This window comes from Panulirus ornatus, chromosome 52 (assembly GCF_036320965.1).
Source record: "Panulirus ornatus isolate Po-2019 chromosome 52, ASM3632096v1, whole genome shotgun sequence".
Lineage (NCBI taxonomy): Eukaryota > Metazoa > Arthropoda > Malacostraca > Decapoda > Palinuridae > Panulirus > Panulirus ornatus.
This window is the reverse complement of record NC_092275.1, coordinates 1223738-1250259: the sequence shown is the minus strand read 5'-3', so window position 1 is coordinate 1250259 and position 26522 is coordinate 1223738. Positions and strand designations below refer to the sequence as shown.

At 40.2% G+C, this 26522-nt stretch overlaps 1 long non-coding RNA gene across 4 annotated transcripts in view; it reads left to right on the top strand.

Moving 5' to 3' along the window:
- The window catches only part of LOC139764994 (uncharacterized), a 48923-nt gene that overhangs the window by 2501 nt on the left and 19900 nt on the right, over positions 1-26522 (top strand). For 3 of the 4 annotated variants that reach the window (XR_011716538.1, XR_011716537.1, XR_011716536.1), the window contains exons 2-3: positions 2666-2828; positions 3411-3544. This is a non-coding gene — a long non-coding RNA (uncharacterized lncRNA). The remainder of the gene's footprint in view (positions 1-2665; positions 2829-3410; positions 3545-26522) is intronic. The other variant, XR_011716535.1, reaches the window with a different exon arrangement.

Below are 26522 nucleotides of genomic sequence, written 5' to 3'. Positions count from 1 at the left end.
TCTTCTCTTCTAATTCGTACCCATGCCTTGCATCCTTGATAAAAACTTTTCACTGCTTCTAGCAACTTCCCTCCCACACCATATGCAGTTAATATCTTCCACAAAGCAACTCTATCATATGCCTTCTCAAGATCAATAAATGTTACATACAAATCAATCTTTTTTTCTAAGTATTTCTCACGTACATTCTTCAAAGCAAACACCTGATCCACACATCTTCTACCACTTCTGAAACCACACTTCTCTTCCCAATCTGATGTTCTGTACCTGCCTTTACCCTCTCAATCAACACCCTCCCATATAATTTCCCAGGAATACTCAACAGACTTATACCTCTGTAATTTGCACTACGCGTGCATTCCGCTAATCCTCAGGCAGTTCACCATGAACAATACAAACATTGAATATCCTTACCAACCACAGGGGGTGACTGTGTTAGTCATCCCCTTTTTTGATAAATTCCACTGCAATACCATCCAAACCCGCCGCCTTGCTGGCTTTCATCTTCCGCAAAGCTTTCACTACCTTTTCTCTGTCTACTAAATCATTCTCCTTGACCCTCTCACTTCGCACACCACCTCGACAAAAACACCCTATATCTGCCATTCTACCATCAAACACTTTCAACAAACCTTCGAATTACTCACTCCATCTCCTTTTCACTTCACCGCTACTCTTTATTGCCTCCCCATTTGACCCCTTCACCGATGTTCCTACTTGTTCTCTTGTCTTACGCACTTTATTTGCCTCCTTCAAAAACATCTTTTTATTCTCTGTAGCATTTAATGACACTCTCTCACCGCAACTCTCATTTGCCCTCTTTTTCACCTCTTGCACCTTTCTCTTGACATCCTGCCTCTTTCTTTTATACATCTCCCAGTCATTTGCACTACTACCCTGCAAAAAGAGTCCAAACGCCTCTCTCTTCTCTTTCACTAACGACCTTACTTGCTCATCCCACCACTCACTACCCTTTCTAATCTTCCTACCTCCCACCTTTTTCATGCCACAAGCATATTTTGCGCAAGCCATCACTGCTTCCCTAAATGCATCCCATTCCTCCCCCGCTCCTCTTACATCATTTTCTCTTGCCTTTTTCCATTTTGCACTCAATCTCTCCTGGTACTTCCTAACACAAGTCTCCTTTCCAAGCTCACTTACTCTCACCACTCTCTTCATCCCAGCATTCTCTCTTCTTTTCTGAAAACCTCTACAAATCTTCACCTTCGCCTCCACAAGATAATGATCAGACATCCTTCCAGTTGCCCCTCTTAGCACATTAACATCCAAAAGTCTCTTTTCCACGCGCCTATCAATTAACACGTAATCCAGTGTCGCTCTTTGGCTGTATCTCCTACTTACATATGTGTGCTTATGTATATCTCTCTTTTTAAACCGTGTATTTCCAATTACCAGTCCTTTTTCAGCACACTAATCTACAAGCTCTTCACCATTTCCATTTACAACACCGACCATCCCATGTACGCCAATTATACCCTTAACTGCCACTTTACTCACCTTTGCATTCAAATCACCTATCACTATAACCCGGTCTCGTGCATCAAAGCTGCTAACACACTCACTCAGCTGCTGCCAAAACACTTGTCTCTCATAATCTTTCTTCTCATGACCAGGAGCATAGGCACCAATTAATAACCCATCTCTCTCCATCCACTTTCAGTTTAACCCATATCAATCTAGAGTTTACTTTCTTACACTCTGTCATATACTCCCACAACTAATATTATCATTATCATCTTATCATATCTAATCGCCATCTCCCGCGTGAGCGAGGCAGCGCAAGGAAACAGACGAAAGAATGGCCCAACCCACCCACAAACATATGTATATATATAAACGCCCACACATGCACATATACATGCAAATACATTTCAACGTATACATACATATACATACACAGACATATACATATATACACATGTAGATATTCATACTTGCTGCCTTCATCCATATTCGTCGCTACCCCGTCAGCTAATCTGCACCTCTCTTACAAAAGAGATTGGTTCACTATCAAAAGTCTAATACATGCTATGTACAACGAGACGTTTATCCGCAATTTTACATACACACATGTAAAGTAAACAGTATCCTTGTCGTCGAACACTGATAGTGGCGGGGGAGGGCTTTTAAGAATGAGGTGGCTGTGATCATACGTCCCTCAGTCAAGCAGTTGCCTCCATTATGTATGAGCATGCTCTGCTGCTGACTCCTTCGCACAACACGTAAACAGAATACAAAACTATGAGCTGTTGTTGACCGACTCTGGGCTAACTATAATCAAAGCCGTGACATCGAAAACTTTAAGGAAATAAGTAATAGTGTTCATCTTTCTGTTTGCAATACGTGTGATGACCTGCTGGTCCTTGAGGCAGAAGGTTCGTACGTGTGCATCTTCCGTCACATAATTGTATATCTTTAATGCAAGTCACTCTGAATCATCTTTACCATAAGTCAGTTACTGACAGCAGGGTGGCTCTAGCACGACTAACACTTCAGTTTGCGATTAATCTGAAATATTCCAGCATCGAAGATCTTACGGGATGTGTTGAAATACATTTTTGATATTTGTCTCTAAAGTATGATTTTTGACAGTCTTTACCGTATATTACCGAAATAATCAAGCCTTTTCTTCGTCTCTTCTTAGCACTACATTGCTAAAGTGGGAAACAGAGAAGAAGTATGAAAGAAAAGAAAAAAGACATGACCGAAGCGCGTGAGGAATACATATGGGACCGCCCCTGTCACAAGATTTCATTACATGGTCAAGTCAGATATCGTCCAAACGCCTCCCTTTCACCAGATATAACGTTAGTATATTTTCTGTTTCTACTTTTTAATCACTGTCTCTCTTGTATACACTTTTTTTTTTTACTACTGCCATAAGCTAATACATACAGAATCATACTGAAACACTGCAGGTGCTTTTCATCCCCATATGTTCAGATGTTATATAACTTAACAGTATCACACAAATATTTAGTGAAGAATTCTGTATGCTGATTTTTCTGTCATGCTAGTAATATTACTGTTTCTTAATTGCACTAGAAAAACAGTTTCAAAAGTAATAAAGAAAAAAGGAATGGATAAGAACAGAAACCAGAGGAATGGATATGCAATCATTTAAGGACAACAGAGTTTGAGTGTGCTACGTACCACCAGATGTGCTACATTATGAATGAGACAAAAAAAAAAAAAAACATTAGTGGGAAAAAAGGACAAATTCTATTTTTCCCGTCTTAATGATTCTTTATATTCAAGTAGAAGCTGACCCTTTTTGTCGTCAGGGAAATTGCCCTAAGGATTAGATGTGTCTAAAAATATATAGGGATCTGTCTGTGCATCCATTTCATACCAGGATATTAATTCTAATGCTTAGGTATTCATTGCAGGGAAATATGGAAAAAAATACATTCATTTTTACAAGAAGTGATGACTTTATTCTGAACCATGCAATGGAACTGGCATTGGACCGTGATCACAGGCACTGACCAAACACTTACTCATGCAATGACCACAAGCCACGGTAAGTCATTATTTCTGTAGCTTTTTCATATCTTTTATATTTTGAGAATTATCCGTGAAAGTTAGTATTTCTTTAGCTTTTTTCACATTTCTTTTTATGTTTTTAGAATTATCTATGAATGTTAATTTTTAAGTTTTCATTTAATGAAATTGTGAATATTTATCATGATCCTCAAGAATACCATGTAGACATAAGATGTCAGAGAGGGTTATTAACATCTGATAGTGATCATGCTTGAATGACTCTGTGGTTAAGTCTGGGAACTCATAATCATTAGCATAAGAACATTGGAACATGATGTAGTCAGTAATCAGGAATTCTATGTAATGATGGGATACAATGCTTTAACTTTTTTTTCTTTTTAGTGAATTGTAGAAACATTTGAAAATTTTGTTAATCAATTTCAAATTTTGGGAACTACTCTATGGGTACTAAGATATATATTGATCGAGGTACTAATGAAACTGAGTATTGTTTAGAATGTTATTATTTGTGAATAAGAGCTTCGGCAGGGCTCAGGGACGAGTAAGTAGGAATGTAAGTTTGAATTGAGAAAAATTGGAGGAAGTCAAGCGTTTTAGATATCTGGAAGTGGACTTGGCAGCGAATGGAACCACATAAGCGGAAGTGAGTCACAGGGTGGGGGAGGGAGTGAAGGTTCTGGGAGCGATGAAGAATGTATGGGAAGAGAGAACGTTACCTCAGAGAGCAATATTACATTTTTGCAAGGCATGGGTAAAGATAGGGTTGTGCGGAGAAAGGTGGATGTGTTGAAAATGAAATGTTTGAGAACAGTATGTGGTGTGAGATTGTTTCATTTAGTAAGTTATAAAAGGGTAATAAAAAGAGTGTGGTTGAGAGGGCAGAAGAGGGTATGTTGAAATGGTTTGAGCATATATGACGAATGAGTGAGGAAAGGTTGACAAATAGGGAATTTGTGTCAGAGGTGGAGGGAACAAAGAGAAGTGACAAACCAAATTGAAGGTGAAAGGATAGAGTGAAAAAGATTTTGAGGAAATATGGTCTGAACATGCAGGAGGGTGAAAGGCGCGCATGGAATAGTGAATTGGAACAATGGTATACCGGGTTCGACTTGCTGTCAGTGGATTGAGCCAGGACATGTGAAGCATATGGGGTAAACTATGGGAACATCTGTTGGGTGTGGATGTGGATAGGGAGCTGTGGTTTTGGTGCATTACGCATGACATCTAGAGACTGAGTGTGAACGAATATGGCCTTTTTGTCTGTATTTCTGGCGCTACCTTGCTGAAGCAGGGGATGACAATGCTGTTTTCCTGTGAGGTGGGGTAGCAACAGGAATAGATGAAAGCAAGCACGTATGAATATGTATAAGTGTATGTATATAATGTCTGAGTATGTGTATGTATATATTGATATGTATGTATATGTGCGTATATGGGCGTTTATGTACATGTAAGTGTATATGATTAGATGGGCCATTCTTTGTTTCCTGGAGCTACCTCGCTGACGCAGGAAACAGCGATTATGTATAATGAGTATTATAGATAAGACATTTATTCTATTTCTATTTTTCATACTTTATCGCCGTCTCCCACGTTAGCGAGGTACCACAAGGAAACAGACGAAAGAATGGCCCAACCCACCCACATTTCCATGTATATACATACACGTCCACACACGCAAATATACATATGCATACATATACATACATGTACACACACAACCATATACATATATACACATGTACATATTCATACATGCTGCTTTCATCTCATACCGCCGCCACCCCACAGCGGTTGCACTAGGAAAAGACAAAAAAGGCCACATTCGTTCACACTCATTCTCTAGCTGTCATGTGTAATGCACCGAAACCATAGCTCCCTTTCCACATCCAGGCCCCACAGAACTTTCCATGGTTTACTCCAGACGCTTCACATGCTCTGGTTCAATCCATTGACAGTACGTCGAACCCAGTGTACCACATCGTTCCAATGCACTCTATTCCTTGCACGCCTTTCACCTTCCTCTATGTTCTGACCCCGATTGCTCAAAATCTTTTTCACTCCATCCTTTCACCTCCAATTTGGTCGCCCACTTCTCGTTCCCTCCACCACTGACATATATATTCCCTTTGTCAATCTTTCTCACTCATTCTCTCCATGTGAACAAACCATTTCAATACACCCTGTTCTGCTCTCTCAACCACACTCTTTTTATTACCACACATCTCTCATACTCTTTCATCACTTACTCGATCAAACCACCTCACACCACATATTGTCTCAAACATCTCATTTCCAACACATACACCCTCCTCCACCCTCTATAGCCCATACCTCACAACCATATAACATTGTTGGAACTACTATTCCTTCAAACATACCCATTTTTGCCATCCGAGATAACACTCTTGCCTTCCACACATTCTCCAACGCTCCCAGACCCTTCACCCCGTCCCCCAACCTGTGACTCACTTCTGCTTCCATGGTTCCATCCACTGCCACATCCACTCCCAGATATCTAAAACACAAACTTACCTCCCAATCTACTTGTCCCTTAACCCTACTGAACCTAATAACCTTGCTCTTGTTTTCATTTACTCTCAGCTTTCTTCTTTCACACACTTTACCAAACTCAGTCAACAACTTCTGCAGTTTCTTACTCAAATCAGCCACCAGCGCTGCGTCATCAGCAAACAACAACTGCCTTACTTCCCATGCCCTCTCATCCACAACAGATTGCATACTTGCCCCTCTTTGCAAAACTCTTGTATTCACCTCCCTAACCACCGCATCCATAAACAAATTAAACAACTGTGGAGACATCACACACCCCTGCCGCAAACCGACATTCACTGGGAACCAAACCCTTTCCTCTTTCTACTTGCACACATGCCGTACATACTCGATAAAAACTTTTCACTGCTTGTAGCAACTTACCTCCCACGCCATATACTCTTGATTCCTTCCACAAAGCATCTCTATCAACTCTATCATATGCCTTCTCCAGATCCATAAATGCTACATACAAATCCATCTTTTTTTTCAAAGCAAACACCTGATCCACACATCCTCTACCACTTCCGAAACCACACTGCTCTTCCTCAGTCTGATGCTCTGACGCTCTCAATCAATACCCTCCCATACAGTTTTCCAGGAATACTCAACAAACTTATACCTCTGTAATTTGAACACTCCCCTATATCCCCTTTGCCTATGTACAATGGCACTATGCATGCATTCTGCTAATCCTCATGTATTCAATCATGAACCATGTATACACTGAATATCCTCATCAACCAGTCAATATGATATATATAGACATACATAATGTTTGTGTATATGAGTGGATGCATTTTTCTTCGCCTGTTTCTTGGTGCTACCTCCCTGACGCGGGAAATGGCGATCAAGTTAGTGATAAGGATCAAATAGTATAAGTGTGTTTATGGATATATATGTGTGCATATAAGTGGATGATCCTTTCTTCATCTGTTTTCTGGCGCTGCCTCAAAATGCATGAATTGGCAACCAAGTGTAGCATAACAAAGATGAAATGATATATACATACATATATGCATACTTATACATACATACACACGTACATATTCATACTTACTTGATGTCATCCATTTTCGATGCCACCAGGCCCCAAAGAAAACAGCAAAATGGCATGAAAGAAAAGAACAGAATAACGTACATTCTTCTCCCCACCCAGTCACCACCCCCTGCATCAGTGAGGTAGTGCCAGGAACCAGATGAAGAAAGGTCACATCCACTCATAACCATGCATGAGCTGTCATGTTTAATACATCGAAACCACAGTCCCCAGGCCCAAGAGACTTTTCCATGGTTTACCCTGGACGTTTTTCATGCCCCATTTCAGTCCATTGACAGTTCATTAACCCCTGAATACCACATCATTTCAAATCACTCTATTCCTGGATGCCTTTCATCCCTTACATATTCATGCCCCGATTGCTCAAAATCTTTTTCACCCTATCCTTCCATCTCCAAACTGGTCTCCCCGTTCTCCCTGTTCCCTTCACTTCAGACACGTACATCTTCTTTGTCAACCTCTCCTCAGTCATTCTCTCAATATGTCCAAACCTTTTCAGCACGCCCCCTTCTTTTCTTTCTACCACACTTCTGTTACCACACATCTCTCATGCCCTTTTATTACTTACTCGATCAAACCACCTCACATCACATATTGTCCTCAGACATTTCATTTCAAACACATCCACCGTCCTCCACACAACCCTGTCTATAGCCTATGCCTCACAAGTCTTTGATATTGTTGGGACTATTCCTTAAAACATACCCATTTATGCCCTCCCAGATAACATTGTCTCTTTCCATCCTATAGCTCACTTCCACTTTCATGGTTCCATTAGCTGCCAAGTCCACTTCCAGATATATTATAAAACACTTCACCTCCTCCAAATTTTTTCCATTAAACTTACAACCCCACTAACTTGTCTTTCAACCTAAGAACATTGCTTTTATTCACTTTCACTTTCAACTTTCTCCTTTCACACACTTCCAAACTCAGTCACCATTTCTGCAGTTTCTCACTTTAATCAGCAAACAACTGACTCACTTCCCAGGTGCTCTCATTCCCTATAGACTGCAAACTTGCCCCTCTCTCCAAAACTCTTGCATTTACCTCACTCACCACCCCATCCAAAAACAATATAAACAACCATGGTGACATTACACACCCGTGCTGTAATATGTGCCATGTCAAGATGGCTTTATGGTGAAAAAGGCAGAGGGATTGAGAGAAATAGCGTTTCCATAAGTAGCGCCAAGCTAGTGTTATTGTTCCCGTGCATCATGAAAAGTCTTTTTAATAGAAATATGATATAATTGCATGCTACAGAAGCAACAGATGATACATATATGATATCATATAATGAAAATATAATTCTATATAAGCAAGTGATTATCATTACATCTTTCCCAAAAACAAAACAAGAAAAATATGATAAAATGAAATAAGATAACACCAAATAAAATACACTACATTACTCATAGATATCCAAAGTACAAAGATTAGTTCTACATCATACATATATTGATGTAACCTCTGAGGGAATGTACTAGACTTCCTTTAGATGTTCTAACCTCTGGAATCATGCTTACTTCTCTTTGATGTATCTTCACCATTTGCGTCCACTGCACTTGTGTCACTTCCTCTCGTTCAGCTCATCTTCTGTTGATTCCCAGAGTCACAGAACCTTCTCCTTCATAAGATACATTATTTAGCTCGTCATCATAACCATTGGCATGCATTAGAGAATTTAAGCTTTCTGCTGTTGCTACCTATTTCTCATGTAAATCTGACCATCACTGTTCTTAACCAAATATGTTCTAGGAGCAACCACTATACCCTTTTTCACCTCTTTATTTGTGCTGCCGTTAATTCTAACCACATTTCCCTCTTCCAGTTCAGGCAATAGCTTAGAGCTTCTATCATAATAAAGTTTCTCTATCGTGAGTCTTGAAGTAGGTGTCTGATAATCATTGGGTCTTGTGTCTCTGGTCGTTACAAGGCTTCAGAAGTGAGGAGTGTGGTTCGTGTTCTCCTACCAAACAGAAGCTGACGGGGGCTTGCTGTCTCCATAACAGGGGTATTTCTATTATCCAGCACACTTAGATAAGGATCCTTACCCCCCTTGGCTGCCTTCTTCGTTAGTCTCTTTACTGTCTACATTTTTTTCTACCAGGCCATTACTTTTTGGATAATAGGGGGATGAAGTTGTGTGGTCTATTCCATATGACTTACAGAATTCTTTAAATTCTACAGCTGTGAACTGTGGGTCATTGTCATTGTGAATAGTCTGAGATATTCTCTGCCTAGTAAAGTGATACTTACAGTATTTCACAGTAGTACTGGAATGAGTATTTTCTAACAAGTCAAACTCAAAATATTTGCTGTTATAATCAACAAGCAACAGGTAGCTCTTCCCTTTTGACTCAAATAAATCAGCTCCATGTTTTTGCCAAGGGAGTTTAGGGACTTCCCTTGCTTGGTGGTTACTATAAGCATTACAAGTGTCAGAAGCACTAATTAGGTCCTTAATTTCAGCCCCCATTCCAGGCCAGTATAGAAGATTTCTTGCTATCCTTAGAGACTTTTCTATACCTTGATGAGATTCATGAATGTGTCTGAGGACCTTACTTCTTCATTCCTCACGCACTATAATTCTCTTCATTTTATGCCACATCCGATCTACATAACTTATCTCAGTAATTCCAAAAGGCTTGGATATCTACTGGAGTGTCTCTCTTACAATTTGGCTATCCCTCTAATGTGAATTCTTTAAGAGTCTGCAGTACTCTATCTTCCTTCGTCCTATCGGTAAGAAAATTCAAGCTTATACCTGCAGTGACTAGTTGTTCATGTGTTACTAGATTAACTTGAAATTCTCCGTCATCATTTTGCACTTCAGTCCAGCTGACTTTACTCAGAGCATCAATTATATGCATGTCTTTCCTTTTCTTATAATGTACCTCTATGGAATATTTCTGTAGTCTATGAAGCATTCTCTGTAACCTAGGAGGCGCAGATGACAAAGACTTTATGTTAGTCTCTTTACTTCTTCCATACAGATAAGATTGAAATTTCTCAGCTCTAAAAACAATGGCCAACAGCTCCTTTTCAGTTTGAGCATAATTTTTCTGATTTTAGTTGGAGACTTAGCAGCATAGGCAACAGGGTGATCTTCCTGAAGAATACATGCCCCTACAGCTTACCATGAGGCATCAACAGTCAAGGTTACAGGCTTAGATACTTCATAATACCTCAAAACTGGTGCTTCACAGGCCATTTGCTTGAGTTTCAGAAAACATTTCACCTGTGGTTCATCCCATTTAAATTAAGTGTCCTTCTCAGAGGTTCATTTATTTCAGACATCTTGGGAACAAACTTTCCCAAGTAGTTGATCATTCCTAGGAATCTATGTAACTCTTGCTTATCCTTAGGAGCTGGAAAATTACTTATGTCTACCTTCTTAGGATCTGGTCTTAACCCTTCCGTTGATGATAAATAGCCAATGTATTCTACCTGCTCAGTTTTAAGCTTAAGTTTGGCACAGTTCAACTTTAAATTTCTTTTCTGGCGTCTCTTAAGGACTTTCTCTAGTCTCTTAGTTGTGTTAAGTTGTGCTTCAAACTACCGTAAACTAAAGGTCATCCATTATAATTTCCCCTCCATCAAGATCAATGAATTGTTATTTATGCATGTATTTCTGGTAGCGTTCTGAAGCTGGACTTATACCAAATGGGAGACGTAAGTACCTATATCTACCGAAACAAGTGTTAGATACAAGCAGTTTGGAAGACTTTTCATTTATTTAATTTTTCAAAACCCCATTGTGGCATCTAACACAGAAAACACCTTAGCATCTGCTAACCTGGTTGATATTTCCTCAATTGTAGGTAGTGGATGGTGTTCCCTCTTCAAGGCTTTATTCTAATCTCTTGGACCTTGGCATATTCTTATTTTGCTTCCCTTATCCACAATAACAATACTGTTAACCCAATCTGTGGGATTACTTTATCTGATGATTAGTACACCTTCCTTTTCCATGTCCTAATTCACATCTTAATCTGTCTCTCAGAGCAACAGGCACTTTATTTACAGGGTGGATGAGCTACTGGGCTAATATCTGAATCAAATTCTAGATGTAGTTCACCCTCTAGGCATCCCAATCCATCAAATACATCTTTATATATCAGCAATACCTTATCAATGGTTGTGTCTAAGTTGGTCTCTGATTTTGCTTGATTTATGAACTTGACTAGCCCTAACGATTTAGAGGCATTCTAGCGCAACAGTGGCACGCAATTTACATCAACAATTAAGAAAGTGAGCTGATACTATCCAGAGTTATGTAAACATATCATCTGACTCTTACCAAAGGGTTTAATTTTGCTTCAGTGAAAGCTACCAATACAGTCTCTGTGCCCTTGAACTCTGGTTTTCCGTTTGGCTTGTCGTAGATTCTTTTAGGCAATACACTGACCTCAGCTCCTGTATCCATTTGGAAAGACACTAGTTGATCTTGAAGGAGAGGAGTAAACCAGTCCTCTTGATCTGGTCCTCTTAACTGGTTGGAGGTTACCTTAGACGCTGACTTCTTCAGGACATATAAACCTCCCATTGGCTTCTCGTAACACTCTTCGGAGTCGGATGACGAATCATCTTTGCCAGCCTGATGTACACTCTTGCCTTTTTCTGTACTGGTGAAAAATTGTCGCACCTACTCTTGAAATGTCCAGTCCTGCTACACTCCATACGCTGTTTGTTGCTATCTGGGCAGTGTATCCTTCCAAAGACTTGCTTGAAGCCACGGAACTTACAGGTCCTTTTGGATGTGTTGCCATGAATTGAGGACTGATACTTTTCTTTGACTTCACACTGTGGACATTCAAACTACTTACAGTTGCACCAAATTCCTTCATCATTTCTTCACTTGCCTCATGAGCTCTGCAATGTAGTTTGACTTCATCATGGGTCACGTCGCCTTTCTTCAGCAGCCGTCCATGTACTTGTCATCTTTGACACCACATATAATTCTGTCTTTGATCATTTCATCCTTCAAGGCACCAAATTCGCAGTTTATAGCCTTCTTTCTTAGGTCAATGAAAAACTATCAATAGTTTTATCAGCCTGTTGCACTCTATTAGAAATGTCTCTTTCATAAGTGACATTCTTCTTTGGCTCATAACATTCTTGTATCATCTCTATAAGAGTTTTGTATTTCTTTTTATCAGCTTCTCCTACAGACAAAGTGTTATATATATCTAGAAATTCTCTTCCATCACAGTTTAGTCATCTTCACCTCATCCTTCCTTTCATCATTCTATGAACTCGGTACACATATCTCAAATTCCTGGCGGAATCTCTACGACGATGGCACAGGGAGACTGCCACCTCACAGCATCTCAGTTCTTGCCACCAACCGTTCTCCTTCTGACACAAGCAGCTTCTCTTAATAGCCAGAATCACATGAGATGTTGGCACACCTGACACCATGTAATGTGTGCCATGTCAAGGTGGCTTTAAGGTGAAGGCAGAGGGATAAAGAGAATCAGTATTTCTATAAGTGGTGCCAAGCTCTTGTTATTGTTCCAGCAATACAGAATTGCATCTTAATCCCTTGCACCATGAAAAGTCCTTTTAAAAGAAATATAATATAAGTGCCTGCTACAAAAACAACAAATAATATAAATATGATATCACATAATGAGAATGAAATCTCCTTATTATTACAGTGCCATGTTCAAAAATGGTAAGCTAAGCATTGTCACCAATATATGTATATTCATCCAAACATAATAGAATTAAATTTTAATTCATTCATTGTGTCCATTGTTTGTTTCTTTTAGTTGTCTGCCATGTCATCAGTCCTCTGTATAATTGTTTGCTGTGAGACTAATATTGAAAAATAACTTTTGTCTTAGGACACAAAAGTTCTGCTGCGTTTACAACTTTTTTTTTCTTACAAACTTCCAATCTGCATGTGACATGAGTCGTTAGGAAATAGTTCACTGACAATATAACTTACATTTGTACTACCTTCAGCGTTGGCATTAAATTTGGTGAATAATTTCTTTTATCCACAGTTCATATTGTCAAGATGAAGTGATTTCTTTTTGTTCTTTGCACTGAGGTGTATTTTCATCAGGTTCATGTTAGTCTCATTTGCTTTGTTTCTACATTTTATCAATGTCTTTCTGCTGTATACCTTTTTCTACTACTACCCTAAGCCGATACATGCAGAGTCATCTTAAAACACTTCAGGTGCTTTTTATCCCCATATGTTTGGATGTCATATAACTTAACAGTATTACTCAAACATTTACTGAAGAATTCTGTATGTTGACTATGCTGTCCTGCTAGTGATATAACTGTTTCTTAATTGCACGAGAAAAACAGTTTTGAAAGTGATGAGGGAAAAGAAAAAGACAACAGAAGCCAAAGGAATGGATATAGAATAATTTAAGAAGGACAATGGAGTTTGAGAGTGTGCTGCATAACATCAGATGTGCTATGTTTTGAATGTGGCCTAAGAAAATAAACATTAGTAGGAAAAAGGACAAGTTCTGTTTCTTCTTTCTTAATGATTTTTCATATCCAAGTAGAAGTTGATGTTCTTAGATTAGTGATAGATTGCACACTACTTCCTCTTGACATACAGATTGACCTTACCCGTTTTGTAACCAGGCGAATTGCTCTCATGATTGGGTGTCAGTCTAAAAATATCATTATATTAGTTCTAATGCTAAGTTAGTTTAATTGCAGGGAAATATGGAAAATATATTCATATTTACAAGTATTGATAACTGTATTGTAGATCTTGCAAAGGAACTGGCATTGGAAATTAGGCACTGTGAACAAAATGCAGATATTAGTACCGTGTGGAACCATGATCACAGGCACTGACCAAGCACTTACTCATCAAAGGCCACAAGCCATGATAAGTCTGAAGTGAGTGAACACTAATGTCATTACTTGCTTTAGTTTCTCATATTTTTCATTTTTTGAGAATTATATGTGAATGTTAGTTTTAATTTTTCACTGAATAAACTTGTGACTATTCATAATAATCCTCAGGAACACCACATAGACATAAGATGTCAGAAAGGGTTATTAGCATTTAATAGTGATCATGCTTGAACGAGTCTGTTGTTAAGAATGGAAATTCATTATCATTACCATAAGGACATTGAAGAATGCTCTGCTCAGTAATGAAAAATTCTTTATAATGCTGGTTTACAGTAATTCAACCATTGATTTTTAATTATTTCTTACTCACTGAACTAAAGAAAGATTGGAAAATCTTATTTATTAATTTCAAATATGACATCCCATTCCTCCCCCACTCCCCTTACTTTCATTGTTCTCACCTTTTTCCATTCAGTACTCAGTCTCTCCTTGTACTTCCTCACACAAGTCTCCTTCCCAAGCTCACTTACTCTCACCACCCTCTTCACCCCAACATATATATATATATATATATATATATATATATATATATATATATATATATATATATATATATATATATATATATATATATATATATATATATATATATATATATATATATATATATATATATATATATTTTCTTTTTTATACTAATCGCTATTTCCCGCATTAGCGAGGTAGCGTTAAGAACAGAGGATGAGGACTGGGACTTTGAGGGAATATCCTCACCTGGCCCCCTTCTCTGTTTCTTCTTTTGGAAAAAAAAAAAAGAGAGGGGAGGATTTCCAGCCTCCCGCTCCCTCCCCTTTTAGTCCCCTTCTACGACACGCAGGGAATATGTGGGAAGTATTCTTTCTCCCCTATCCCTAGGGATAATATATATATATATATATATATATATATATATATATATATATATATATATATATATATATATATATATATATATATATATATATATATATATATATATATATATATATATATATACATAAATTTATATATATATATATATTTTTTTTTTCCAAAAGAAGGAACAAAGGGGGCCAGGTGAGGATATTCCAAAAAAGGCCCAGTCCTCTGTTCTTAATGCTGCCTCGCTAACGCGGGAAATGGCGAATAGTTTAAAAGAAAAGAGAATATATATATATATATATATATATATATATATATATATATATATATTTTTTTTTCTTTTTTTTTTTTATACCTCGTCGCTGTCTCCCGCGTTTGCGAGGTAGCGCAAGGAAACAGACGAAAGAAATGGCCCAACACCCCCCCCCATACACATGTACATACACACGTCCACACACGCAAATATACATACCTACACAGCTTTCCATGGTTTACCCCGGACGCTTCACATGCCTTGATTCAATCCACTGACAGCACGTCAACCCCTGTATACCACATCGCTCCAATTCACTCTATTCCTTGCCCTCCTTTCACCCTCCTGCATGTTCAGGCCCCGATCACACAAAATCCTTTTCACTCCATCTTTCCACCTCCAATTTGGTCTCCCTCTTCTCCTCGTTCCCTCCACCTCCGACACACATATATCCTCTTGGTCAATCTTTCCTCACTCATTCTCTCCATGTGCCCAAACCATTTCAAAACACCCTCTTCTGCTCTCTCAACCACGCTCTTTTTATTTCCACACATCTCTCTTACCCTTACGTTACTTACTCGATCAAACCACCTCACACCACATATTGTCCTCAAACATCTCATTTCCAGCACAACCACCCTCCTGCGCACAACTCTATCCATAGCCCACGCCTCGCAGCCATACAACATTGTTGGAACCACTATTCCTTCAAACATACCCATTTTTTGCTTTCCGAGATAGTGTTCTCGACTTCCACACATTCTTCAAGGCTCCCAGGATTTTCGCCCCCTCCCCCAACCTATGATCCACTTCCGCTTCCATGGTTCCATCCGCTGCCAGATCCACTCCCAGATATCTAAAACACTTTACTTCCTCCAGTTTTTCTCCATTCAAACTTACCTCCCAATTGACTTGACCCTCAACCCTACTCTACCTAATAACCTAATAACCTTGGAAGTGGATCATAGGGTGGGGGAGGGGGCGAAAATTTTGGGAGCCTTGAAAAATGTGTGGAAGTCGAGAACATTATCCCGGAAAGCAAAAATGGGTATGTTTGAAGGAATAGTGGTTCCAACAATGTTGTATGGCTGCGAGGCGTGGGCTATGGATAGAGTTGTGCGCAGGAGGGTGGTTGTGCTGGAAATGAGATGTTTGAGGACAATATGTGGTGTGAGGTGGTTTGATCGAGTAAGTAACGTAAGGGTAAGAGAGATGTGTGGAAATAAAAAGAGCGTGGTTGAGAGAGCAGAAGAGGGTGTTTTGAAATGGTTTGGGCACATGGAGAGAATGAGTGAGGAAAGATTGACCAAGAGGATATATGTGTCGGAGGTGGAGGGAACTAGGAGAAGTGGGAGGCCAAATTGGAGGTGGAAAGATGGAGTGAAAAAGATTTTGTGTGATCGGGGCCTGAACATGCAGGAGGGTGAAAGGAGGGCAAGGAATAGAGTGAATTGGATCGATGTGGTATACCGGGTATACCTATATGTGTATATATATATATATATATATATATATATATATATATATATATATATATATATATATATATATATATATATATATATATATATATATATATATATATATATATATATAAATATATATATATATATATATATATATATATATATATATATATATATATATATATATATATATATATATATATATATTCCTGGGGATAGGGGAGAAAGAATACTTCCCACGCATTCCTCACGTGTCGTAGAAAGCGACTAAAGGGGACGGGAGAGGGGGGGGGCCAGAAACCCTCCCCTCCTTGTATTTTAACTTTCTAAAAGGGGAAACAGAAGGAGTCACGCGGGGAGTGCTCATCCTCCTCGAAGGCTCAGATTGGGGTGTCTAAATGTGTGTCGATGTAACCAAGATGAGAAAAAAGGAGAGATTGGTAGTACGTTTGAGGAAAGGAACCTGGATGTTTTGGCTCTGAGTGAGTTGAAGCTCAAGGTTAAAGGGGAAGAGTGGTTTGGGAATGTCTTGAGAGTAAAGTCAGGGGTTAGTGAGAGGACAAGAGCAAGTGAAGGAGTAGCACTACTCCTGAAACAGGAGTGGTTAGAGTATGTGATAGAGTGTAAGAAAGTAAACTCTAGATTGATATGGGTAAAACTGGGCGTGAGAAGAAAGATCATGAGAGGCAAGTGTTTTTGGAGCAGCTGAATCAGTGTGTTAGTGGTTCTGATGCACGAGACTGGGTTATAGTGATGGGTGATTTGAATGCAAAGGTGAGTAATGTGGCAGATGAGGGAATAATTGGTATACATAGGGTGTTCAGTGTTGTAAATGGAAATGGTGGAAAGCTTGTAGATTTATATGCTGAAAAAGGACTGGTGATTGGGAATACCTTGTTTAAAAAGAGAGATATACATAAGTATACGTATGTAAGTAGGAGAGATGGCCAGACAGCGTTACTGGATTATGTTATAATTCATAGGCGCGCGAAAGAGAGACTTTTGGATGTTAATGTGCTGAGAGGTGCAACTGGAGGGAAGTCTGATCATTATCTTGTGGAGGCGAAGGTGAAGATTTGTAGAGGTTTCCAGAAAAGAAGAGATAATGTTGGGGTGAAGAGAGTGGTGAGAGTAAGTGAGCTTCTGAAGGAAACTTGTGTGAGGAAGTACCAGGAGAGACTGAGTACAGAATGGAAAAAGGTGAGAACAAAGGAGGTAAGGGGAGTGGGGGAGGAATGGGATGTATTTAGGGAAGCAGTGATGGCTTGCGCAAAAGATGCTTGTGGCATGAGAAGCGTGGGAGGTGGGCAGATTAGAAAGGGTAGTGAGTGGTGGGATGAAGAAGTAAGATTATCAGTGAAAGAGAAGGGAGAGGCATTTGGACGATTTTTGCAGGGAAATAATGCAACTGAGTGTGGGATGTATAAAAGAAAGAGGCAGGAGGTCAAGAGAAAGGTGCAAAAGGTGAAAAAGTGAGCAAATGAGAGATGGGGTACGAGAGTATCATTAAATTTTAGGGAGAATAAAAAGATGTTTTGGAAGGAGGTAAATAAAGTGCGTAAGACAAGGGAACAAATGGGAACTTCAGTGAAGGGGGCTACTGGGGAGGTGATAACAAGTAGTGGTGATGTGAGAAGGAGATGGAGTGAGTATTTTGAAGGTTTGTTGAATGTGGTTGATGATAGAGTGGCAGATATAGGGTGTTTTAGTCGAGGTTGTGTGCAAAGTGAGAGGATTAGGAAAAATGATTGTGTAAACAGAGAAGAGGTAGTAAAAGCATTGCGGAAGATGAAAGTCGGAAGGCAGCGGGTTTGGATGGTATTGCATTTGAATTTATTGAAAAAGGGGGTGACTGTATTGTTGACTGGTTGGTAAGGTTATTTAATGTATGTATGATTCATGGTGAGGTGCCTGAGGATTGGCGGAATGCTTGCATAGTGCCATTGTACAAAGGCAAAGGGGATAAGAGTGAGCGCTCAAACTACAGAGGTATAAGTTTGTTGAGTATTTCTGGTAAATTATATGGGAGAGTATTGATTGAGAGGGTGAAGGCATGTACAGAGCATCAGATTGGGGAAGAGCAGTGTGGTTTCAGAAGTGATAAAGGATGTGTGGACCAGGTGTTTGCTTTGAAGAATGTATGTGAGAAATACTTAGAAAAGCAAATGGATTTGTATGTAGCATTTATGGATCTGGAGAAGGCATATAATAGAGTTGATAGAGATGCTCTTTGGAAGGTATTAAGAATATATGGTGTGGGAGGCAAGTTGTTAGAAGCAGTGAAAGGTTTCTACCGAGGATGTAAGCATGTGTACGTGTAGGAAGAGAGGAAAGTGATTGGTTCTCAGTGAATGTAGGCTTCCGGCAGAGGTGTGATGTCTCCATGGTTATTTAATTTGTTTATGGATGGGGTTGTTAGGGAGGTGAATGCAAGAGTTTTGGAAAGAGGGGCAAGTATGCAGTATGTTGTCGATGCTTTTGGTAAGTGTCCGTTGTTGTTCTCTGATGATACAGCTCTGGTGGCTGATTCACGTGAGAAACTGCAGAAGCTGGTGATTGAGTTTGGTAAAGTGTGTGAAAGAAGAAAGTTGAAAGTAAATGTGAATAAGAGCAAGGTTATCAGGTACAGTAGGGTTGAGGGTCAAGTCGATCGGGAGGTAAGTTTGAATAGAGAAAAACTGGAGGAAGTGAAGTGTTTTAGATATCTGGGAGTGGATTTGGCAGCGGATGGAACCATGGAAGCGGAAGTGAATCATAGGGTGGGGGAGGGGACGAGAATTCTGGGAGCCTTGAAGATTGTGTGGAAGTCGAGAACATTATCTCGGAAAGCAAAAATGGGTATGTTTAAAGAAATAGTGGTTCCAACAATGTTGTATGGTTGCGAGGCGTGGGCTATGGATAGAGTTGTGCGCAGGAGGGTGGATGTGCTGGAAATGAGATGTTTGAGGACAATATGTGGTGTGAGGTGGTTTGATCGAGTAAGTAATAATAGGGTAAGAGAGATGTGTGGTAACAAAAAGAGAGTGGTTGAGCGAGCAGAAGAGGGTGTTTTGAAATGGTTTGGTCACATGGAAAGAATGAGTGAGGAAAGATTGACGAGGAGGATATATGTGTCAGAGGCGGAGGGAACGAGAAGTGGGAGACCAAATTGGAGGTCGAAAGATGGAGTGAAAAAGATTTTGAGTGATCGGGGCCTGAACATGCAGGAGGGTGAAAGGTGTGTAAGGAATAGAGTGAATTGGAACGATGTGGTTTACCGGGGTCGACGTGCTGTCAATGGATTGAACCAGGGCTTGTGAAGCGTCTGGGGTAAACCATGGAAAGTTGTGTGGGGCCTGGATGTGGAAAGGGATCTGTGATTTCGGTGTATTATTACATGACAGCCAGAGACTGAGTGTGAACGAATGTGGCCTTTGTTGTCTTTCCTAGTGCTACCTCGCACACATGAGGGGGGGAGGGGGTTGTTATTCCATATGTGGCGAGGTGGCGATGAGAATGAATAAAGGCAGACAGTATGAATTATGTACATGTGTATATATGTATATGTCTGTGTGTGTTTATATATATGTATACATTGAGATGTATGGACGTGTATGTATATACATGTGTATGTGGGTGGGTTGGGCCATTCTTTCGTCTGTTTGCTTGCGGTACCTCGCTAACGCGGGAGACAGCGACAAAGCAAAATAAATAAATATATATATATATATATATATATATATATATATATATATATATATATATATATATATATATATATATATATATATATATATATATATATATAAACACACAAACACATTTATTTATCTATTCATTTAGTTATTATACATATTTGCTGTTTCCCGTGTCAGCGCGGTAGCGCCAGGAAAAGACAAAAAAGGCCACAATTGTTCACACTCAGTCTCTACCTGTCATGTGTAATGCGCTGTAATCACGGCCCCCCACGGACCTTTCCATGGATTACATCAGATACTTCACATGCCCTCGTTCAATCCACTTACGGCACAATGACCTTGGTATACCAGATAGTTCCAATTCACTCTATTCCTTGCACGCCTCTCACCCTTCTTTATGTTCAGGCCCCAATTGCTCAAAATCTTTTTCATTCCATCCTTTCACCTCCAATTTTGGTCTCCCACTTCTCCTTGTTCCGTCCACCTCTGACACATATATCCTCTTTGTCAATCTTTCCTCACTCATTCTTTCCATGTGTCCAAACGATTTCAAAACACCCTCTTTTGCTTTCTCAACCACGCTCTTTTTATTTCCACACAGCTCTCTTACCCTTTCATTCCTTACTCGATCAAACCACTTCACACCACATATAGTCCTCAAACTTTTCATTTCCACCACATCCACCATCCTCTGTACAACCCTATCAATAGCCCATGCCCCGCGACCATATAACCTTGTTGGAACTACTGTTCCTTTGAACATACCCATTTTTGCTCCGAGATAACATTCTATCCTTCCACGCATTCTTCATCACTCCAAGAACCTTCGCCCCTCCCCAACTCTGTGACTCACTTCCACTTCCATGGTTCCATTCACTGCTAAGTACACTCCCAGATACGTAAAACACTTCATTTTCAATTTTTCTATATTAAAACTTACATCCCAGCTAACTTGTCCCTCAACCCTACTGAAACTAATATCCTTGCTCTTCTTCACATTTACTCTCAACTTTCTCCTTTCACACTCTTTTCCAAACTCAGTCACCAACTTCTACAGTTTCTCACACAAATCAGCCACCAGAGCTTTATTATCGGCAAACAACAACTGACTCGCCTTCCAGGCCCTTTCTGCATACTCGCCCCTCTTTCCAAAACTCTTGCATTTACCTCCCTAACCACCCAATCCATAAACGAATTAAACAACCATGGGGACGCCACACACCCCTGCTGCAGACCGACATTCACTGGGAACCAATCACCCTCCTCTCTTCCTACTCATACGAATGCTTTGGTATGTATCTGCATCCTCGGTAAAAACATTTCACTGCACATAGTAATTTACCTCCCACACCATATACCCTTACAAACTTCCACAAAGCATCTCTATCAACCATATCATATGCCTTCTGCAGATCCATAAATGTTACATACAAATCCATCTGTTTTTCACCTACATTCTTCAAAGCAAACACCTGATCAACACATCCTCTACCACACACCCTCTACCACACTGCTCTTCCCCAATCTGATGCTCCATACATGCCTTCTCCCTTAAAGTCAATACCCGCCCATATGATATCCCAGGAATACTCAACAAACTTATTTCTCTGTAGTTTTAACACTCACGTTATCCCCTTGGCCTATTTACACATACATATATATATCAACATATGCACATATACATACAGATACATACAAAGCCATTTACTTATATACTATGTAAATTTGTTTATTATACTTAGTCGTTGTCTCCCGCACTAGCGAGATAGTGCAAGGAAACAGATGAAAGAATGGTCCAACCCAACCACATACACATGCATATACATAAATGCCCAGACACGCACATATACGTACCTATACATTTCAATGCATGCATACATATATACACATGTGCATAATCATACTTGCTGTCTTCATCCATTCCCATCGCCACCTTACCACACATGAAACAGCAGTCCCCTCCCCCCGCATGCACGCGAGGTAACACTAGGTAAAGACAACAAAGGCCACATTCGTAATACACCCAAACCACAGCTCCCTTTCCACATCCAGGCCCCACAAAACATTCCATGGTTTACCCTAGATGCTTCACATGCCCTGCTTCAGTCCACTGACATCCCATTGACCCCGGTATACCACATCGTTCCAATTCACTTTATGTCTTGCACGCCTTTCACCCTACTGCATGTTCAGGTCCCGATCGTTCAAAATTTTTTTTCACTCTATCCTTCCACCTCCAATTTGGTCTCCCACTTCTCGTTCCCTCCACCTCTGACACGTATATCCAGGTTATTAGGTAGGTAGGTTGAGGGTCAAGTCAATTGGGAGGTAAGTTTGAATGGAGAAAAACTGGAGGAAGTAAAGTGTTTTAGATATCTGGGAGTGGATCTGGCAGCGGATGGAACCATGGAAGCGGAAGTGGATCATAGGTTGGGGGAGGGGGCGAAAATCCTGGGAGCCTTGAAGAATGTGTGGAAGTCGAGAACACTATCTCGGAAAGCAAAAAATGGGTATGTTTGAAGGAATAGTGGTTCCAACAATGTTGTATGGCTGCGAGGCGTGGGCTATGGATAGAGTTGTGCGCAGGAGGGTGGTTGTGCTGGAAATGAGATGTTTGAGGACAATATGTGGTGTGAGGTGGTTTGATCGAGTAAGTAACGTAAGGGTAAGAGAGATGTGTGGAAATAAAAAGAGCGTGGATGAGAGAGCAGAAGAGGGTGTTTTGAAATGGTTTGGGCACATGGAGAGAATAAGTGAGGAAAGATTGACCAAGAGGATATATGTGTCGGAGGTGGAGGGAACTAGGAGAAGTGGGAGGCCAAATTGGAGGTGGAAAGATGGAGTGAAAAAGATTTTGTGTGATCGGGGCCTGAACATGCAGGAGGGTGAAAGGAGGGCAAGGAATAGAGTGAATTGGATCGATGTGGTATACCGGGTATACCTATATGTGTATATATATATATATATATATATATATATATATATATATATATATATATATATATATATATATATATATATATATATATTCCTGGGGATAGGGGAGAAAGAATACTTCCCACGCATTCCTCACGTGTCGTAGAAAGCGACTAAAGGGGACGGGAGAGAGGGGGGCCAGAAACCCTCCCCTCCTTGTATTTTAACTTTCTAAAAGGGGAAACAGAAGGAGTCACGCGGGGAGTGCTCATCCTCCTCGAAGGCTCAGATTGGGGTGTCTAAATGTGTGTCGATGTAACCAAGATGAGAAAAAAGGAGAGATTGGTAGTACGTTTGAGGAAAGGAACCTGGATGTTTTGGCTCTGAGTGAGTTGAAGCTCAAGGTTAAAGGGGAAGAGTGGTTTGGGAATGTCTTGAGAGTAAAGTCAGGGGTTAGTGAGAGGACAAGAGCAAGTGAAGGAGTAGCACTACTCCTGAAACAGGAGTGGTTAGAGTATGTGATAGAGTGTAAGAAAGTAAACTCTAGATTGATATGGGTAAAACTGAAAGTTGTTGGAGAGAGATGGGTGATTATTAGTGCATATGTACCTGGGCGTGAGAAGAAAGATCATGAGAGGCAAGTGTTTTTGGAGCAGCTGAATCAGTGTGTTAGTGGTTCTGATGCACGAGACTGGGTTATAGTGATGGGTGATTTGAATGCAAAGGTGAGTAATGTGGCAGATGAGGGAATAATTGGTATACATAGGGTGTTCAGTGTTGTAAATGGAAATGGTGGAAAGCTTGTAGATTTATATGCTGAAGAAGGACTGGTGATTGGGAATACCTTGTTTAAAAAGAGAGATATACATAAGTATACGTATGTAAGTAGGAGAGATGGCCAGACAGCGTTACTGGATTATGTTATAATTCATAGGCGCGCGAAAGAGAGACTTTTGGATGTTAATGTGCTGAGAGGTGCAACTGGAGGGATGTCTGATCATTATCTTGTGGAGGCGAAGGTGAAGATTTGTAGAGGTTTCCAGAAAAGAAGAGATAATGTTGGGGTGAAGAGAGTGGTGAGAGTAAGTGAGCTTCTGAAGGAAACTTGTGTGAGGAAGTACCAGGAGAGACTGAGTACAGAATGGAAAAAGGTGAGAACAAAGGAGGTAAGGGGAGTGGGGGAGGAATGGGATGTATTTAGGGAAGCAGTGATGGCTTGCGCAAAAGATGCTTGTGGCATGAGAAGCGTGGGAGGTGGGCAGATTAGAAAGGGTAGTGAGTGGTGGGATGAAGAAGTAAGATTATCAGTGAAAGAGAAGGGAGAGGCATTTGGACGATTTTTGCAGGGAAATAATGCAACTGAGTGTGGGATGTATAAAAGAAAGAGGCAGGAGGTCAAGAGTAAGGTGCAAAAGGTGAAAAAGTGAGCAAATGAGAGATTGGGTACGAGAGTATCATTAAATTTTAGGGAGAATAAAAAGATGTTTTGGAAGGAGGTAAATAAAGTGCGTAAGACAAGGGAACAAATGGGAACTTCAGTGAAGGGGGCTACTGGGGAGGTGATAACAAGTAGTGGTGATGTGAGAAGGAGATGGAGTGAGTATTTTGAAGGTTTGTTGAATGTGGTTGATGATAGAGTGGCAGATATAGGGTGTTTTAGTCGAGGTTGTGTGCAAAGTGAGAGGATTAGGAAAAATGATTGTGTAAACAGAGAAGAGGTAGTAAAAGCATTGCGGAAGATGAACGTCGGAAGGCAGCGGGTTTGGATGGTATTGCATTTGAATTTATTGAAAAAGGGGGTGACTGTATTGTTGACTGGTTGGTAAGGTTATTTAATGTATGTATGATTCATGGTGAGGTGCCTGAGGATTGGCGGAATGCTTGCATAGTGCCATTGTACAAAGGCAAAGGGGATAAGAGTGAGCGCTCAAACTACAGAGGTATAAGTTTGTTGAGTATTTCTGGTAAATTATATGGGAGAGTATTGATTGAGAGGGTGAAGGCATGTACAGAGCATCAGATTGGGGAAGAGCAGTGTGGTTTCAGAAGTGATAAAGGATGTGTGGATCAGGTGTTTGCTTTGAAGAATGTATGTGAGAAATACTTAGAAAAGCAAATGGATTTGTATGTAGCATTTATGGATCTGGAGAAGGCATATAATAGAGTTGATAGAGATGCTCTTTGGAAGGTATTAAGAATATATGGTGTGGGAGGCAAGTTGTTAGAAGCAGTGAAAGGTTTCTACCGAGGATGTAAGCATGTGTACGTGTAGGAAGAGAGGAAAGTGATTGGTTCTCAGTGAATGTAGGCTTCCGGCAGAGGTGTGATGTCTCCATGGTTATTTAATTTGTTTATGGATGGGGTTGTTAGGGAGGTGAATGCAAGAGTTTTGGAAAGAGGGGCAAGTATGCAGTATGTTGTCGATGCTTTTGGTAAGTGTCCGTTGTTGTTCTCTGATGATACAGCTCTGGTGGCTGATTCACGTGAGAAACTGCAGAAGCTGGTGATTGAGTTTGGTAAAGTGTGTGAAAGAAGAAAGTTGAAAGTAAATGTGAATAAGAGCAAGGTTATCAGGTACAGTAGGGTTGAGGGTCAAGTCGATCGGGAGGTAAGTTTGAATAGAGAAAAACTGGAGGAAGTGAAGTGTTTTAGATATCTGGGAGTGGATTTGGCAGCGGATGGAACCATGGAAGCGGAAGTGAATCATAGGGTGGGGGAGGGGACGAGAATTCTGGGAGCCTTGAAGATTGTGTGGAAGTCGAGAACATTATCTCGGAAAGCAAAAATGGGTATGTTTAAAGAAATAGTGGTTCCAACAATGTTGTATGGTTGCGAGGCGTGGGCTATGGATAGAGTTGTGCGCAGGAGGGTGGATGTGCTGGAAATGAGATGTTTGAGGACAATATGTGGTGTGAGGTGGTTTGATCGAGTAAGTAATAATAGGGTAAGAGAGATGTGTGGTAACAAAAAGAGAGTGGTTGAGCGAGCAGAAGAGGGTGTTTTGAAATGGTTTGGTCACATGGAAAGAATGAGTGAGGAAAGATTGACGAGGAGGATATATGTGTCAGAGGCGGAGGGAACGAGAAGTGGGAGACCAAATTGGAGGTCGAAAGATGGAGTGAAAAAGATTTTGAGTGATCGGGGCCTGAACATGCAGGAGGGTGAAAGGTGTGTAAGGAATAGAGTGAATTGGAACGATGTGGTTTACCGGGGTCGACGTGCTGTCAATGGATTGAACCAGGGCTTGTGAAGCGTCTGGGGTAAACCATGGAAAGTTGTGTGGGGCCTGGATGTGGAAAGGGATCTGTGATTTCGGTGTATTATTACAT